The following is an 18,259-nucleotide window of genomic DNA, read 5'->3' as shown; positions in this document are numbered from 1 at the left end:
TGTATACTTCAACCGGCAACATTCATTGTCTGTGTATTAATGGTCAATCACTATGTTATGGGATACATATGACAATTCCTGCTCTCAAGGAGTGTGTAGACGAGTGGTAGACTGGTCCCCTATACCAAATATCAATATAGTATGGTAAGTGCTGAGAGAGGTATCATAAGGGAAGAGGGGAGCAAACAGATGAGTTCCAGAGAAGCTACTTTGAACTTCTGGAGCCTGCACTGAGCGTGGAAACAAACATTCAGTCAGGTTAAAAAAAGGTGGAAATGGAGTCCTAGGCAATGAAACAGCACACAAAAAAAATATAGAGGCAGGAATCAGGCGATGAGTGTAGGGCTACAGGCAGTATGTTGCAGTGTGTGACATGATATAGGGACAGTCAATAGACTGCAACTTAATCTGTTTCCTTAAATTGTATGTAAAAGGCTATTGGTATACATCGTTTTCTTTTTCCTTGTGTTCCAGTTTTGCCAGTACAATTAAATATCATTGATGCTTCTGGTCTACAATTAGTCACAGAGGAGATCAAAAAGTGATGAGTATTCAAGAAGGAAAGTGTTTGCTTTAACATATGAAGAAAAGGAGCTTCAGAGTGGTGATTAACCCCAGAATTGTATGGAACGGATACGGAAACAAGACCACAGGAGCATCGAGAACTGAGCAGAACTGAAGGTGATATGAACATCAGCTGCAAGATTCACCTCAGGGCGAGAATGGGCTGCAGGTAGCTGCAGGAATCCCAGGACATTCTAGGCACTGCCATATTTTCTTAGGGGCCAGTAAGGATGGCTATCATCAGATGTACCTGATGATACAAACACGGGCTGCCTTGCCATCTGGTATTCATTCTTGGTGACTGCATCCAGAGCTGCCTATGGAGGTGCAGATCAACTCTTCTTCAGGCTCATCCATTCAACTTGAGCGGGCTCTTATCCCCATTCCCAGGGGCTTATGACAATCGAGGTTTCTACTCCTCCATGCTCTCAATGGTTTTTCTCCCCATAGGAAGCATATAATCCCGTTAGAGGTCACAGGAATCTTTTTTTGTTGGGCTTTGAAGGAAAAAGGCTTTTGCAGCCAATGAATCGATCAATGTATACTTCAACCTGGATTGTATGTATGCATCTCCTAGATTGGGCGGATGATGAAGCGAGACTGGAAATGCTGAGCGTCTTCCCACGTGGGGTGACTGGGCTGAGCAGGAAGCCTACCCTGCGGTTCCAGCCAAGTTGGAGCCTGTGGTGTGTGGTATAGTTTAATGCCCTGATTAAGCCACTCGGAAGCCATCTCTCTGTCCCCTCCTAGACCATATCACACAATATGTTCCCTTATTTCTGCTACAGCCCCAAGTGGATTTTGTGTCTTTTGATACTGAAAGAACCTTATCACAAATAAAATAATCTGTCATGTGGCTCCTACATATTTATTTCGTTACATAAACTAAACTAAATAAATGAATAAACTATCTGTCAATAATGGTAGTTCCTCATCTATGAATGACTCTTTACAAAGCCTATCTTGCTTAATGTTCATAATAAATACTGAAGTAGATACTATTTATACCTTTTTCTTTTAAAGGAATTAAATATTTCAGGGTCATACAAAGCATGAGTATTGTGGGTACAAATTCAAGCTTTCAAACTCAAATTTGAAGACTTATCCCAGGATACTTTCATATCTTTAGTTACTACCATGTATACCTCAAAAGCTTACATTATTTTTCAAATGTGTTAGGTTTTGAGGGATAATCGATAAGGAGGGCATACTTTCAGGCTGCTTCTTATCTATAACCGTGAAATGTAGAAATTGATGGAGTAGCAGATTGCTTGGTGGGAAACAGCTGTTTTAAAATGCCCCATGTTTTAATTAAAGTAAAAATCTCAAAAATGGTCTTTTAAAATGTGGCTCTGGCCAATCGTAGATAAAACATCACTTTCTAGACATAGGAATTTCCTGTAGTAAATTTCAGATTTACTTTTTGGTCTCACGTGGTCAAAGAGATCAAAACCCTTTGTGCAATTATAGTCTTGAACCGAGGCCTATTCTCTAGGTCACTGCTGTCATGACTTCAAGATAATTGTTTCCATTGCAGGATTTGATTTTTAACTCCCCAGATGTTGTTGATGTGGTTCAGTTCTTTAGGAAATCATCACCCTCATGAACCCTCCCTGCCACTCACAGATAGGGCGTTCTCCCAGTAAGTTCTGGGGTCACGGCAGAGCTCGATGAGTCTGATTGGGAGACCTCTTATGATTATCCAAACTCTAGGTTTGTTTGTTTTTAAATTGAAACCCTGAAGAAGCAGTGCATGAGACTTTGCAGTTAAAAAATAGATAAGTATTTTCTTTTTGAATAAAAGTACAGTAACTACACATTACTCTATGTTATTTAATCATAACTTTAGGAATTAAAGAAAGGTTTCCTGAAGGGTCATTACTATCTTATGTCAGGAAATTAATAGGATAATTAAATACCCTGTAGAAATGAAATAAGAGGGACCTCTTTTCTCATTTGAACTTGATCTAAGTGTATCAAATTCCAATATAAAAGAGTTACCACAAACTGTAATAGTATGCTCTATGATATGTTTTGATGATCTTCATTCACACTTTGCAATGTCACTTAGTTACCCATTTTATATGTTCTTTCTACTCCTAATAAACTGTGACCTTGTGGAAGGCATAGATGATCCTTTAAAAAATCTTATTATTTTATACCTCCCTCCTGAATCCATAGAATAATCCATCATATTATTAGATGCTCCGTATATGTCTTGGAAGTAGATCTGCGTCTTGGTCCAATGCATTTGCAATTTGCTTTAAAGAGAGAATATAAACTACTTAATGCTAGCGAGATGATGGTGAGACAGATAAACATATTACTGATGAAAATATAACATGATGTGAACATATTGGAGAGCAATGTAGCTGTATCTTTCAGAGCCCATAAAAATATTTAAGCGTTTTGGACCCTTCATTATAGAAATAAAGATTTTATGCAAAGGAAATAATTTCTCAGCCCTGCTGATAGCTTAATTTTGGCTCAGTGATATTGATTTTGAACCCTTGGCTGAAAACCATAAGAGAATAGAATTCTGTTGTTCTAAGACATCAAGTTCATGGTAATTTGTTACAGCAGCCATTGGAAATTAGTACCGGAAACTACAGTGTCATCCAGGAAAATATGCTGTTATACAGAAAAAAAGATGATGGTGGTTATTAAGACTGGGATGATAAAAATGAAGATGGTAAAAAGAATTGCATTTTAAAAAGGTTTTAAATGTAGAACAAATAGGATTTTCAGTCAGATCAGAAATGGGGTATAAAATAAAGAAGTCAAGGCTAACTCCAAAATTTTTGCCCAAACAACTAAGATAATTTTGTATCAGTCGAGATTAAAATAAGTTGCATGTGGAGGTTTTTCAAGGGGTAACCAAGAGTTCTGTTTGGGACATTTCTGGGTTTGAGAGTTTTTTTTTAGATATCTAAATGGAGATTTGAGTAGGCAGCTGGATATAAAAGTGTGGAGTTTGGGAGAGAGATCTTTGGCTGGTGATCCAAATTTGGGAGTTATTGGCACATATTTGGCATGAAAAGCCATGAGATGAGATGAAATCATCAAGGGAATAAATATAAATGGAGAAGAGAAGAGAACTAAAGACTGATTCTTTGGGAGCGGCACATAATATGTTTTGAGAGAAGCTTCATATATGACAATAGCCACAGCAACAGTATTTATAAAAATTTATATATAATATTAATGTTCAGTGATAGGAAACTTCTTATGTCAGTGGAGTTATCTGTTCACTAGAAATGATGATGATGATGATAGTGGAAGCAATCAGGATAAATTACTAAGTAAAAGAAATCAGAACTCAAAATAAATATACATTATAATGTAATGAATATGAAAAGGCATTATATACAATTAAAATAATTGTGTTAAATTTTGTTTTCCTATACTGAGCAGTTTTCAGCTTATATATTCTATAATTCATGAGATTCCATGTGAAATAATATTGAGTCATATCATAGTCCTGGTTTAGAAATAACACAATGGAATATAAATTGAAAAGAATTAAGTCAAATATTTAAAAATAATATTTTTTGGAATCACAGTCATTTTAAAAATGTTTTGAAACACGGTATATATAATGCAATTATTTATTCTCAATACTCATGATATTTGTAGATAAAGCAATAGAGAGAATGGTAGGCCAATTACCTAATAAACAGAATTAGAACTACTTCATATTACGGCCTAAAGGAATCTTCCTGGGAGATAGACTTAAAAGAGCTACTTGTTTCTGCCATTTTGATGATAGATTTAAATGCCAAATGAGACTGATAGAATAGACTATTCTTGCTTTGTGTGTATATTATTTGGTTGCAAGCTGTGCTTGACCTGATGAGAACCTCTCTCAGTTCTTTGGGGTCTCAGTAGGATAAAAATGGGCAGGAAAACTTAAGTGATTGAAGTCATGATGAAAGGAAAATCTTTGCTGTTCTGCTTTTAGTTGATGATTCATTTTCAGTTACCTTGAAGTGTGAAAATGACTTACCTTTACTCATCAATTTTAAAAATGATTGGTAGAGTAAACTAAGAGGTCTTTCTAAAAAAATCTTCCATTACCAAGTCAATCTCTTGAACCTTATTTTCTTTTTTATTTTTTAGAGTCTGTGCTCTTTCTATACTCAGAACATTCATAATATTTATAATTTTTAAATATGAAATAAAATTATGTTATGGACATTGAACAATTATATTTATAGAGAAAATTAAATTGTATTTATTAAGTTAAGATTTAGTTAAAATGCTAAAAGTCTTCCTTGACTTGAAAGGATCGAAGTTCAACTTTCTTGACATTTATGTCAATTTTATATAGATTATTTTAAAAGGTTGACATGTTCTTGTTAAGTGATCCTCTAAATTGCTTCTTTTTTGTTTCTACACTTTGATGCAGAGAACTTTTAGCTTAATAAAAGCCATTTTCTTTGTAAAAAGAGGAAATGAAAAGAAAAATATAAATGTAAGCATCAAAGAATGCAAAGCTATTAGATATGGGTATATTAATGGAGATTCTCAAGAAAGATGATCAAGTTTTCAAGAAATATGGCCCACTTACTTCTGATTTCTAAGAGATATGAATCATATCAGGGCTATGGTAACCCTGAATCAGCTCCTGTCTTATCAGTCACATGGTAAAAATGTGATACTCGATGGAGATGCATTTAGTGTTTTAAATGTTTATAGTATTAGAATAACCCATAAAAGAGAGGGAAAAAAGAGTTCCTCAACTGCTTACTTATTATAATGCAAAACTATCACTTTGTTGCTTTTTCACTGATATAATTACATTAAAAACAGTAGCAAAATGCCATTGCTTGGATTTTACTTCTCCCACAGCTGATTTGTAATATGTGGACATAATCTTGAATTTTCTTGAAAGAGTGGCTGCAACAAAAATGTTGAGCATCCAAAAGGAACAAAATTATGTTAAGTCTAAAGAAAAGCATGTCCATGATTCATGACCTCTTTTAATATTGTAAATCATTATCCATAAACTCAGGAGACTTCTGTAAGTTTAAAAAGCAGTGATGGGATAATTCTGCAGTTTGAAAAGCCATTATTTGGCATTTCCATTTCCGGCTCTGATGCAGTTGTTTGTGGAAGTCCTGCCAAGATCATCTAGAAAAACCAAATAAAGTACAAACAATAACATTTCTTTGAAGGCATCAGAGAGCTTCTACAAGACTTTAGGGGACAAAATCTTGGGAGAGTAGAATCCACATGCAGAGGTAGGCTGATACCATCTAGCCACTTTTCTTTTGGGATGTTGCTGATTATAGATGCAAGTCAAAAGGCTGAGAGTTTAATGAAGGGCATATGCAGAGGATTACTGGTGAAAGGCAGAGAAACAGTCAGAGATTTTGTCAAGATACAAGAAACAATACAATTTAGAGACTTGAGATTCCAGGACCTCAATGAGAAGAGGTGGGTAAAGAACTGACACTAATACCACTGCTTTTCCCCCTCAAGACATCTGTGTGATTCTAGAGCTGCACAGGGTAGGAGGCTAAGCAGAGCAAGAAGATAAACAAAAAGCCCTTGAAATGCAAGGAATAGTTGACAGCAGTCATGATGCGGAGACAAGGGTTAGAGTTCAGGACATTCCAGGGGAAGGGACTCTAGTGAATGCCCCAGGCTCTCAGTGGGAGGCACTGCAGGGCCACCTCCTATGAGTAGGAAATGAACTCAAGGTAGTGACAACCATACCTCAATACAGCTAAGCCCCCAGTAGGATTAAGGTGAATAGCCCCATACTATTACCTACCAAAGGAAAAGCCAAATCTTGTACAGAAGAAGATAATATGGTCCAAAACTTCTATAATTTTTTATACATCATGTTCTGCATTTAGTTTTAAAATTACCAGGTATATAAAGTGATAGAATCACATGACAAGAAACAAAACAGATAATAGAAACATGCACAGGTGATCCAGATATTGGACAGGGACTTTAAAATCCTTATAATTAATATGTGGAGAAACATGTGGAGGGGTAAAGATGAAGAATGCACCAGACGATTAGTATTTATTAAAAAGAGAATAAATTCAAAATTATAAAAATAAATAACACCGTGGGGCATGGTGGCTCATGCCTGTAATCCCAGCATCTTGGGAGGCCGAGGTGGGTGGATCACCTGAGGTCAGGAGTTTGAGACCAGCCTGGCTAACATGGTGAAACCCTGTCTCTAATAAAGATATAAAAATTAGCTGGGTACTAGCGGGTGGGTGCCTGTAATCCCAGCTGCTTGGGAGGCTGAGGCAGGAGAATCACTTGAACCCGGGAAGCAGAGGTGCAGTGAGCTGAGATCGAAGCACTGTATTCCAGCCTGGGCATCAAGAGCAAGACTCCATTAAAAAAAAAAAAAAAAGAAGAAGAAGAAAGAAATAACACCATAACTGAAGAACTCAGATGGATTTAGTGGCAGATTTTGACACAGAAGACATTATTAGTGAAGATAGGTTAAACAGAGGACAAAAAAGTATCAAAAATACAGAAGACATGTAAAGAGTCTTGTGGGACACAGTGGAAAGATCTCACACAAGATTATATAGTCTGAGTAAACAGGAGAGGGAAAATGGTGCAGAAGTATTATCAGGAGAAAATGGCTGAGAACTTTCCAAAATTGATAAAAGATATTAACCTACAGATAGAACTTATGCAAACCTCAAGAATAAGGAATACAAAGAAAGCCATCAGTCTTAATATTAAAGGTCTTCATAATCCATGCACATATTTCCATTACCAAGGCCAACTCATTCTCCTGACACTCAAGACCACTCACAACCTGGTCCTATTTCAGTCATCTTCTCCATCCCTTCTCTGTTCCTTTCAATTTCCTTCCCCTTTTTGTGGTCCTTTTCACTGAATACCAGAAAGAAACATCTGTTGTGCTCCTCACAAATCATATCTATCATTTTAGGTTTCCTATACTCATCTAATACTTTTGTCTGTATATTTTATTCAACTTTAAAAAATATCAAACTTAACATTTAATTGTTGCTTACACTATGATGCATATTACAATCCCTAGAATGAAAATGGCCATTGTACTTGCTTTTGGGGACAGCGAAGAACGGGGAGTCTTGAGCAATAGTTTCTCAAATTTCAGTGAAGATCCCAGAATTCATCATGATAGCTGAAGTTATGCTGTAGTAACAAATTAATTGCATCATGCCACTTGTTTACAACACAAAGATTTATTTTTCACACTATATGTCCATGGTGGGTTTGTTGGGGTCTCCACTCTATGTAGTCCCTTGGGAACCCAGGCTGATGGAGGCTGCACCATCTAGAACGCAGGTGGTAGCCACAGTAGAGGAGCAAGAATGAAGGAATCATGCTCCATGAGTTTAATGCTTTGGCCAGGAGGAGACACATATCATCACCTCAGGCCACTATCCAGAACTCATTACATGATCCTACCTAACCTGGGGACTGGGGTATGAAGGAGAGAAAGGACTCTATGGTGAGCACTATGAGCACTATTATGTCTTTCACAAGCCCCAAGGAGTAGAATGAGTACTGTAAACAGCAAAGAGGAAAGAATGGTTGATTGAGTCCTAGGAATCTGTGGAAAGAAGGAGAAGCTAGTGAGTCAGTCTGTGTTGAGAGGATCCTGGGTTTAACTGTAGGGCATCCCAAGTGGTTCTCCAACAGATGCAGACAGAGCCTGATTACTGTGAACAGAGGCCTGAATCGTTCATAGGCCTAGGGAATAAGGTTGTCCACAACAGAGATGCCATTCAATTCCTACCAGGCCTCAGCAAGAGGGCTGGGGCTGGGATAGAGGAAGTCGTTGCTCAGAGCTAAGGTTAATATTTGGGATTTAATGTCTCTTTCTGAATTTCCTTTTCACAAAATGTCTGAAAGATGCAAAAGATGAATCCTTTCTCCCCCTGCCCCAAAATCCTAAGACTAAACAATTAATAATCGACCTAGAGCAATTGTACTAAGGATAAACTTTCCAGTTTCATCTGAGATGTTTTAAGCATAAGCCTATACTAAAATTTCAAATGAACTTTTTAAAAAAGTTGCATATATTTAAGGTGTACAACATGATGTTTTGATATACAAAGGCATAGTGAAATGATAGCTACAGTCAACCAGATTAACATATGTACCATTCCACAGTTACCTTTTATGTATGTGTGTGTATGTCTGGTAAGAGCACTTAAAATCTACTCTCAGCAAATTTCCAGTATACAATACTATATTATTAAATATAGTCCTTATGTTCAGAAACATTTTCTTTATTTTAGGAACACATGACAGTATTTATTTTCATCTTCAAAACTACTCTATTTGCTAGTTACTGTTATCCCAATTTTACAGATGGAAAACCAGAGGCCTGAGGAGATTAACTGCTTATCCAGGTTTAAAAAGCATGACTGTCTGGCTCACATGTTTCAGTCTAAGACTGCCTGCTTTCTTCACATTGAAGGAATTGTCAATTTAGGCTATATATCCTACTGTCTCTTTGTGCTGATGAACCAAACAGTTAATTTTAAAAATGAGTAATTGCGTACCTGTCCTTCATGGTGTGTGCCTTTTGGCCATCTTTACTTTCAAGGAGTTTTGCTGGCTAAGTGCTGGCTGGCGTTTGAGAAGTTCCCCAGGCTCTTGTCTTCAGGCGAAGAGATGATTATACCATTTGACAAATGTGATACCTAAACTGAGCACCTAGAAGAAACAAGCTTTCACAATGATAGGACAATTTGAAGATTATGTAGGTGTTCTTATGGGTTGCAAGCAATTTAATACCTGCACCAAAATACTAACTTACATAGATACTGGGTAGTGGCATAAAGCTTATAGAGAAGGTTAAAAAATATGGAAGCTTCTTCTGTTGCTAACAAATCAAAAGTAATGAGGAAAAATTGAGAAAATGGAAATGGAAATTACTTCCCCTGCAGTGAGCTAAGAAATGGAAATTTTTCTTTCTTCCTTATTTCTTTCTCAAACTTAATTTTATAGCAGTTTTGCTCTGCGATAAAAAAACACTATTTTCACTTTGATGTGATTTTTTTCTAAGCTTCTTTCTTGGTAGTAAAATGTCCTTACTGTATTCATACTAATCTGTAAAAAGCAAGAGAATTGTCTTTTCTGCCTCCAAGCATGGAACAAAGTGCCTGTATTTCTCTCTGACTAACCTAGGATAATACATTGTACTAATGAACCTAGGACTGCGTAAGTTCCTGTCTCTGGCCCTATCACTGTGACCAGGAGGAGGATCCATTTATATCCAAAGAAAGCAACAGTGTGCGTACCCTTCTAAATCATGCCACAGCTGCACACATAGGAAGGGATGGGTTCCGAAAGCAATGGTCTGGTGTTTTCTGAGAAGGGAGAGGAGGGTCTAGATGGTGTCTGTGCAATGATTACATGTACACTGCACCCAACGACAGTCCTCTCCAGAATGAAGACTTTGTCTTTACACTTAGATAAAATATTTTCATGAACCATTTCATGGTGAACTGATTTACAGAATGAAAGATAAAATTTTTTTAAAAAAATATTTGAGCAGAGTATAACCAGGACCTCTATACTCCTTGTTGTATCAAGCGTAAACTGTGGGTACATCTGGAGAGAACAGAGCCAGGCAGAGAGAAGAAAGGCCCTTTCCTGGACATGGCAGTATTCTATAGCTTTGAATTTTGGTCTCCTTCCTGGATCGCACCTCTCAAAATGTCTCTGGTAGTTTCTCTTCAATTCACCCAATGGGGAAGTACTAGTAACATCTCTTGTGACTTTTTTCAGATTCTGTTTCTTGGTGCAAGATTGCACCTGCTTTGGTTCCTGAATATTCTGGCTCTGACTCTTCATGTCCTCTAACTTGGTTTTCACCTCTGTCCAATCCTTACTGAATGCAGCAACCTGCTATCCCATAGTGATGATATTCCTATGTTGTACAATATATTGAATACATGTGTTCTTGTATAATGTAGAATATTCTATGGAGTTATCCCTGGAAACTGTAAATGTGATAATGAATCACTCCTCTGATTCTGTTATATTGTAACAGGACAAGCGTGGACAAAACCTCTCAGACACCGAGATAGTGAAGGGAGTGGCTTTAATCAGCTGGGAGCATCAGCAGGCTAGTGTCTTAAAATCCGAGCTCCTCAGGTGTTCAACTTCTGTCCATTTTAGGGGCTCACAACTCTAAGGGGGGTCTCCGTGAGAGTGTCATGATTGATTGAGCAAGCCAGGGGGTACGTGACGGGCTGCAAGCACCGGCGGTCACAGTGAAACAGAACAGAACAGGAGGTTTCACAGTGTCCTTCCATACAAGGTCTGGAATCTATAAATAACATCAGTTGCTAGGTCAGGGTTCGAATTTTAACTACCAGGCTGAGGTCAGGCAGGGCCAGGCCTGGTTTTGGGTCTGGTTCCTAAGTGCTGGGCTACCTGCCTTTAGTTTTGCTTCTCTTTCCTTTTCTGAATATAAAATAATATAAAACAATATGAGAGGGTCTCTCTCTTCCCTCATTTCCCCCCTTTGAGACTCTCACTTTTTGTTAGTAGGAGTTCTCACTCTTAGTTTTGCTATTTATGTCTTCTTGTGCAATAGATTGATAGTGATTCATATAGTACACTTTTGCTGAAGCATTCTGGTGAACTAAGGTAGCAATGAGGCTTTTTATCATTTGAAGAAGTACAGGTAGTAAACAAGAGAGCAGTAAGTAGGTTCCTATTACTATTATAACTCTTATTATGAGAGTTTTAAATTTTCCTAGTGCTGGGAACCAATTTCTAAACACGGCCTTAGGATTAAATCCATGTCACACTTGCACAGGCACATGTGCCAGTTTTGTTATATCTTTATGTTTTCATCTACTTGCCCCTGATCATCTATGTGTAGACAGCAATTAGTAAGGTTAAATTTTTCACAAACCCTTCCTTCAGCTGCTAGCAAGTAGTCGAGAGTTAGTCTATTTTGATAGATAGCATTCCTCGTCTGAGTTTCTTGCCGACTAGAACAGTCAAGGCTTGACGGGTTTTATTAGTGATGATTTCTAAAACAGCTTGCAACTGTATGATTCTGTTGAGCATGTAAATGGGGGTCTGGTATCCCTATGGGCCGTCTTGTGCCTAAGTAGCAGGCCTATAATATTGTATGGATCTCTTAGGGGGCTATTCATTATTTTTCTATTTTTTATAGGTATGCTTTTCTTTCTGTGGGAAGCATAGACAGGGAAGCCTAGGAGTTTGCCTGTTTTTACAGGCAGTAGGAAGAAAGACGGTTTAATCGTGCCAATAACACAACTACCTGTCCACTGGTCAGGCAGCTTGGCATAGGTTCTATGTCCACATATCCAGTATAGCCCAGTGGGGGCCGTCCAGTCCTGGTGGGATTCTGGGTGGGCTTAAACGGTCTGCAACTTTGGAAATTTACTGATTGGAATTTTATCTGTGTGGGTTGAACTCCACCATGTAACTGTTTTTGTGGTACTATTACACATTTTTTGTCCTAGGCAACTAAGTAATCCTACAGAATGAGTGAATTCTTTCCTTTTTTTTAAACTATGTAATATTGTTTAATAATTGAGACTTTTAGAAACCTAGAAAGAATCAGGGTGATTCTTTAGGGCTGGGAATTCATCAGGAACTGGGTCTGTAGACACTAATTCTCGGGCTTCCTATGGCCATTGATCATTGATTACATATGGCCATTGATTACAGTTCTTTCACAAACATGACATTTAGAGACTGGGCTAAATACCTTGGATAGAATAGCATTATACAAACAAGTTTCTTTTAGAGTCCTGGTGCACTTATAATAACCATAAAATAATAGGACTGTAGCAATCTTTTGTCCTACCTCAGTGATTTGATGTATATACTGGAAACAGTCCTCAGTCTGAGGAAGGTCAGTTGAGGTCCTTACCGTACAAGTCCAAATTTTAAGGAAAATGAGTCCCGCGATGAGTTTCCTCATGCTTCAGCCATGCATGGACCAGTCAGCTTCTGGGTATGACTGGAGCACGACTTGTCGTCTTCTTAAGAGTCACTTTGCAGGGGTTGGTGAAGCTGCTTCCATCCATGTACAGCTCCCAGTCTAATGATGTTTAAGGATGGTCTCAGAGGTTGGGCCCACTAGAATAAACTGAGTCTAATACCTCTACACAGTTACGTTTAACTGGGCTCTCTGATACCAGGAGCAAGGTGGTGGGGTTTAGGGTGTTGCAAACTTCATTGGTTATGTGGGGATTTTCACAGCTTTGGTATCTAGTTAGTCTAGCATTCATTAGCTAATGATGTCCTTCAGTACAAAGTCACCACAGCATGGGGGGACTTTATGTTTAGGTTTTGCCTAAGAGTTAGCTTGTCTGCTTCGTGCTAACAGGGCCGTTGCTGCCAGGGCCCTTAGACATGGGGGCCTGCCTTCGGAAACCCCATCTAGTTGTTTTGAGAGATAGGCCACTGGCCTTGGCCAGGGCCCCATGGTCTGGGTTAAAACACCAACTGTCATTTTTTTTTTTTTTTTTTGACACATACTGTGTAAAAAGTTTCATCAGGTCAGGTAGCCCCAGGGCTGGGGCCGACCTGAATTTTTCTTTTAACTCATGAAAAGCTTGCTGTTGTTGGTTTTAATAGATGTAGTTTATCTAATCTACATTTTTATTATCTGTCACCCACTAAAATATTGACTTAAATCCTGTAGCTGTTTGATTTCAAGCTTTAAATTGATCTGGTATTCCTCATGGAACTCCAATTGCATCTAAATGGACATGAGAGTCAAAAGACCTACAAGGGGCTTCTCTTGCTTTACGATGTCTTATTTTTCCTCCCTCTGGTTGATGAAATGCCAGGGTGAAAGGGATAGCCAACTGGACTAAAGTATAAGCGCCACTCCAGTTATTCAGCAGAGTGCCCAGTAAAGGTCCACCACAATACCACTACACATCCGCTTGGGGATGAACAAGGGCTGACTGATTGATAAGCTCTTGAAAATTCTTAAGCTCATCATATCCCTTCGGGTCTCCAAGGAATGCTACGTTTCCTTCCTGTTGTGAGAGACACGAAGTGAACTTCGTGTTGGGAGATGGAAGCTGGATGGCGTCAGGGGCTGACTCGCAGGGTGCTGGACTTCAGGATATAGCAGAGAGAGCTTGGCATGACTTATTACTCCAGGCTGTAGAATCCTGGAAAAGAGCTACCATGGAGCCTACGCCTGGTCGACTGGAGGACCACCTTAGTGGAAGGGGGACAATCTGGGCCTCTGGCTTGCCATGTACAAAGCATAACAAGTGCTTTTGTTTAATGTGCAGATGGAATATTTGATCAATTTTAACCAGGCATTTGCATCTTTGTATCCTGTCTTAATTGCTAAAGTTTGCTTTAAGTCTTTAACTTCTATGATCTTCTAGTAAAGTGAATGTATGGTTTTAAGAAATTACAAAAACCGGTTGGGGCAGTCCATCTTGCTCTTTAGTGGTCCACACAACGTTGGACCAACTATGCCATGAAAGCTCTACATCGGGGGGCAAGACTACTGGTTGGCACTGGGGTCTTTATCGAAATCTCCCTGGATTAAATGGTCCTAGTTTACTAATGCCCAGTTGAAGGAGGGTCAAGAGGGACAGAAGTACTTTTCTGAAGTAGAAAGCTGTTTTTGACTTGGCAAGTCACCACAGGGTCTAACAAGGCAAGCATTAAATGCAATAGTTTGAGGCGAAATTGACTTGGTTATGTTAATAACTAGATGGTCAGCAATAGAACGAGGAAAGAAGAAAGAGTAATAGAATAAATGAAAAGAGTTACATTTTTCTTAGCTTTAGTTTGGTAGGATTTTCCTCTGGGACTATGGCCCACAGCGCTGGAGGGGGTGGCACTTTCTTGACTCGGGTGTGATGAGTCCATCCTGTTTTTGCTGTACGAACGGCAGTGTCAGTGGTTAGCAGCACAAAGTAGGCTCCTTCCCAGGCTGGCTCGAGTTTTTCTTCTCTCCACCCTTTGATGAGAATGTGATCTTCAGGCTGGTGTTGGTTTACCGGAAATTCTAGGGGTGGTACATGTGGTAAAAGACATTTAGTTTTGAGGGAAAGGAAAGTGGAAGATAAACCAAGTAAATACTTTTTAAGAAATTGACCTTTTGTTTTAAATGTGGGGACCTTGGCAGTGGACTTAGTCCTTAGTGCCTTTTTTACTAAGAAATTTCCTTTAGCACCTATTTTTATTAGTTTTTAAACCAAAGAAAACCAAATATCATTTTACATTTAATAATGTTTTTTATATGATTTTTATATCAGATAAGCTAAATTTTGTCCTTATATTAGTGTGTTATTAATATTAAACCTAATTTTAATAAAACCTTGTAGACATATTTATCCAATTTTTATTATTTGATCATAAGGTTAGATTTTATAGACTCTTTTTAATCTTTTATAATTTTTGTTAAAGAGCAGGTTGGTGCTTTAAGAAAAACCTGTTGCGTTTTTACTTTGATGTCCAGTTCACAGAAAAACTGGATGATACCGTTTTAACTTTGGCTAATATGTTTACACACAGAATTTTCTTTACAATTCACATTTTAAAACTTGCTTAAACTTTCAAAACAGTAATTTTTTAAACCTTTAATTTAGGTAAAAATCCACATTCTTATGCCTCCTTATAATCCTTTTGCCAAAGGTATATTTTACTTTTTTTATACACCTTGCACATAAACTGTTTCTTCAGTAGTACTCAGGAGGCCTTATTACTTTTAAATTGTACAACATTTTTTGCATAAATTTTTTTAACACACCTTTTTTTATAACTTTTTTTCTTTCACGACTTTTACAGGCAGTTTTTCGATATGCCTTAACTTTCTGACTTATTACAAACATTTCTTTCTTTAAACAACCAGTTAATTTATTTCAGGACAAGAATTTACTATATAACACTCTTTTTATATAAATTCTGCCCCCTCCCTTTTTTTCCCCTTTTTTTCGAAGATGATAACCATTCTTTTCCTCTCTCTCTTTGCCTCTTTTTCTCTCTGTCTCTTTCCTCTCTTTCTCTCTGCTGGTCTTTCCTTGCCACTGCCAGCCGCTTATGCTGCTGTTCTCTTAACTACTGCGGCGGGGAAGGGGGTATAAAACCAGCTGTAGCTGTCTATATACGGAAACTGGTCTGGGTGCTTTGGCTTACAGGTTACCTTGTGCCATACCTTTGAAACAAGGGACCTGTCTGGGTTTCCTTCTGATAGCCAACCCACCTCTAATGCTGGCCAATCTATTTCACACAAAGTTCTAAGTTTTCCTGGTGTCATAGTAACACTGTAATCTCCCTTAAATCCTTTCTTGAAATTTTTTCAACATAGTTTCTAGTGAGGTGGGCTTACTTTGTGCCTGACCATGTGCCTGACCATGTCTCCTCAACACAAAACACCACGCTCACACCACACGCACACTACAAAACAAATAACGGGTAAAAAGGGCACATGCACACTTTTACAATTTATGCCAAACCAGAATCAAAACCAAAATCAGAGTATCAAGAAATCCAACCCAGGTCAAAACCAAAACCAAAGCATCAAGCAAGCCAAGTCAAGTCAAAAACAAAAACCAGAGTGCCGATAAAGGCACGCCATGGGTGATCAGGCCATGATTCCACTTAAGTGGAGTGGGCAAGTTCTGAAGACCAGTCCTGTCAAGCAATTCAAAACCAAAACCAAAACCAAAAAAGGGCCGATAAAGGCACGCCATGGATGATCAGGCCACACTTCCACTCAAATGGAGTGGGCAAGTTTCAAAGACTAGTCTTACCAAGTTTTAGATGTCCGGACTCCAAGTGCCAGTTCCTTCCCGGTGTTTGGCCACTGCTTTGATCCTCCATGAGGGCCTGCCACACGCTGCTCTGGCGAGGCGTCCCACAGGGCAAATGCCTAACCAGGAGAGCTCTCAAAATCCGCATCGCTCAGGCTGGTAGGAGTCCCCTGCAGAGATGTTTCACAGGGCAGTCTTAAGCCGCCTAAGGAGCTGCCTCAACCATCTGCCAGTCACCTCGCTTCCACATCAGGGAACCAAGAAATGTAGCAGGACTAGCTGCGGACAAAACCCCTCAGACACCGAGATAGTGAAGGGAGTGGCTTTAATCAGCTGGGAGCATCGGCAGGCTAGCGTCTTAAAATCCGAGCTCCTCAGGTGCTCAACTTCTGTCCCTTTAAAGGGCTCACAACTCTAAGTGGGTCTGCGTGAGAGTGTCGTGATTGATTGAGCAAGCCAGGGGGTACGTGACAGGGGCTGCAAGCACCGGTGGTCACAGTGAAACAGAACAGAACGGGAGGTTTCACAATGTCCTTCCATACAAGGTCTGGAATGTATAGATAACATCAGTTGCTAGGTCAGGGTTCGAATTTTAACTACCAGGCTGAGGTCAGGCAGGGCCAGGCCTGGTTTCAGGTCTGGTTCCTGGGCGCCAGGATACCCGCCTTTAGTTTTGCTTCTCTTTCCTTTTCTGAGTATAGAACAATATGAGAGGGTCTCTCTCTTCCCTGAATATTATATGGGATGGTAGACCTTATAATAAAGAGATTTTCTGAGCTGGCCTATTAATCACAAGAGTCATTGAAAGCAGAGGGCTTTCTCTGGCAGGTGGCAAGGAGGAAGGCGGAAGGGAAATCAGAAGGATTTGAAGCATGATAAGGATTTCACTCACTGTTGTTGGCTTGAAGATGGATAGGTCCACATACAAAGGCTTAGAGGGCCTTGGAGCTGTTGAATAACTCCCAACCAACAGCCTGCAGGGAGATAGAGACCTTACTCTTAAAACTGCAAAGAACTAAATTCTAAAGTCTTCAAGTAAGAACTCATTTAACACCGTGATTTTGGTCCTGTGATATCCTGAGCATAGAACCCAGCCAAGCCCACCCAGACTTCTGCCTGCAGAATTTATAGCTAATAAATGGGTATTGTTTTCAGCGGCTAAATTTGCGGTAATTTGTTATGAACCGTATCGTTAGACCAAAAGCTCCATGTGGAGTTGAGACAAAAGCCTCAAGTGGCCTCCTGATTTTGCATAAGTGAATGGAGCTTTGCTTAAGTTGGGTCACTGGGTTTCCATATATGTGGTGCTAAATGACAGAGGTGGTGTCAAAGAACAAAAGGAGAAGGTGCAAATCAAAAACTCCTTCAGTTACTGGGAATGGTATTTTTGTAAGTAGTTAGACACATGGCATCTCTTGTCTTTGATATCAAATTATTCATTTGATTTACCACATCCGAGCTAAAGGAACTGTACTTTTATCAGCATCAATTTTTCCTCATTTGAATGGTCTCTGAATATGAAGGGCGTATTCCTTCTTTTCTAGTGTTTCCCCAAAGAGTTCCTAGCCCAATATACATGAATGGTGTTGATCCATTTAGTTTCACTTACCAGGTGACTGTGACCCCAGCATATCATTCCGATAGCTTCTCTGTAAGGTTGAATCTAACTTCCTTCATGACATACATTATTTTTATTCCATTTTGCCTTCTACCAGAACAGTCCAATTAGCTGCAGCAGCACAATCCCTCAAGAATGTTATGTTAATGTCAGCTCTCAGAAACTCCTGACATTTGTAGTTTTAATTCATTTGCAAGTTAACCATCTTGATTACTTTACTCTAAACACATGAAAACATTTCTTAGTAGGAAATTGGAGGAGGTGGTATTTAAAACTAAAACCTTTTATGCAAAAATTAAACATGAGGAGGAAG

This window comes from Piliocolobus tephrosceles, chromosome 18 (assembly GCF_002776525.5).
Source record: "Piliocolobus tephrosceles isolate RC106 chromosome 18, ASM277652v3, whole genome shotgun sequence".
NCBI classification, from domain to species: Eukaryota; Metazoa; Chordata; class Mammalia; order Primates; family Cercopithecidae; genus Piliocolobus; species Piliocolobus tephrosceles.
Note: the sequence above shows the minus strand (reverse complement) of the source record.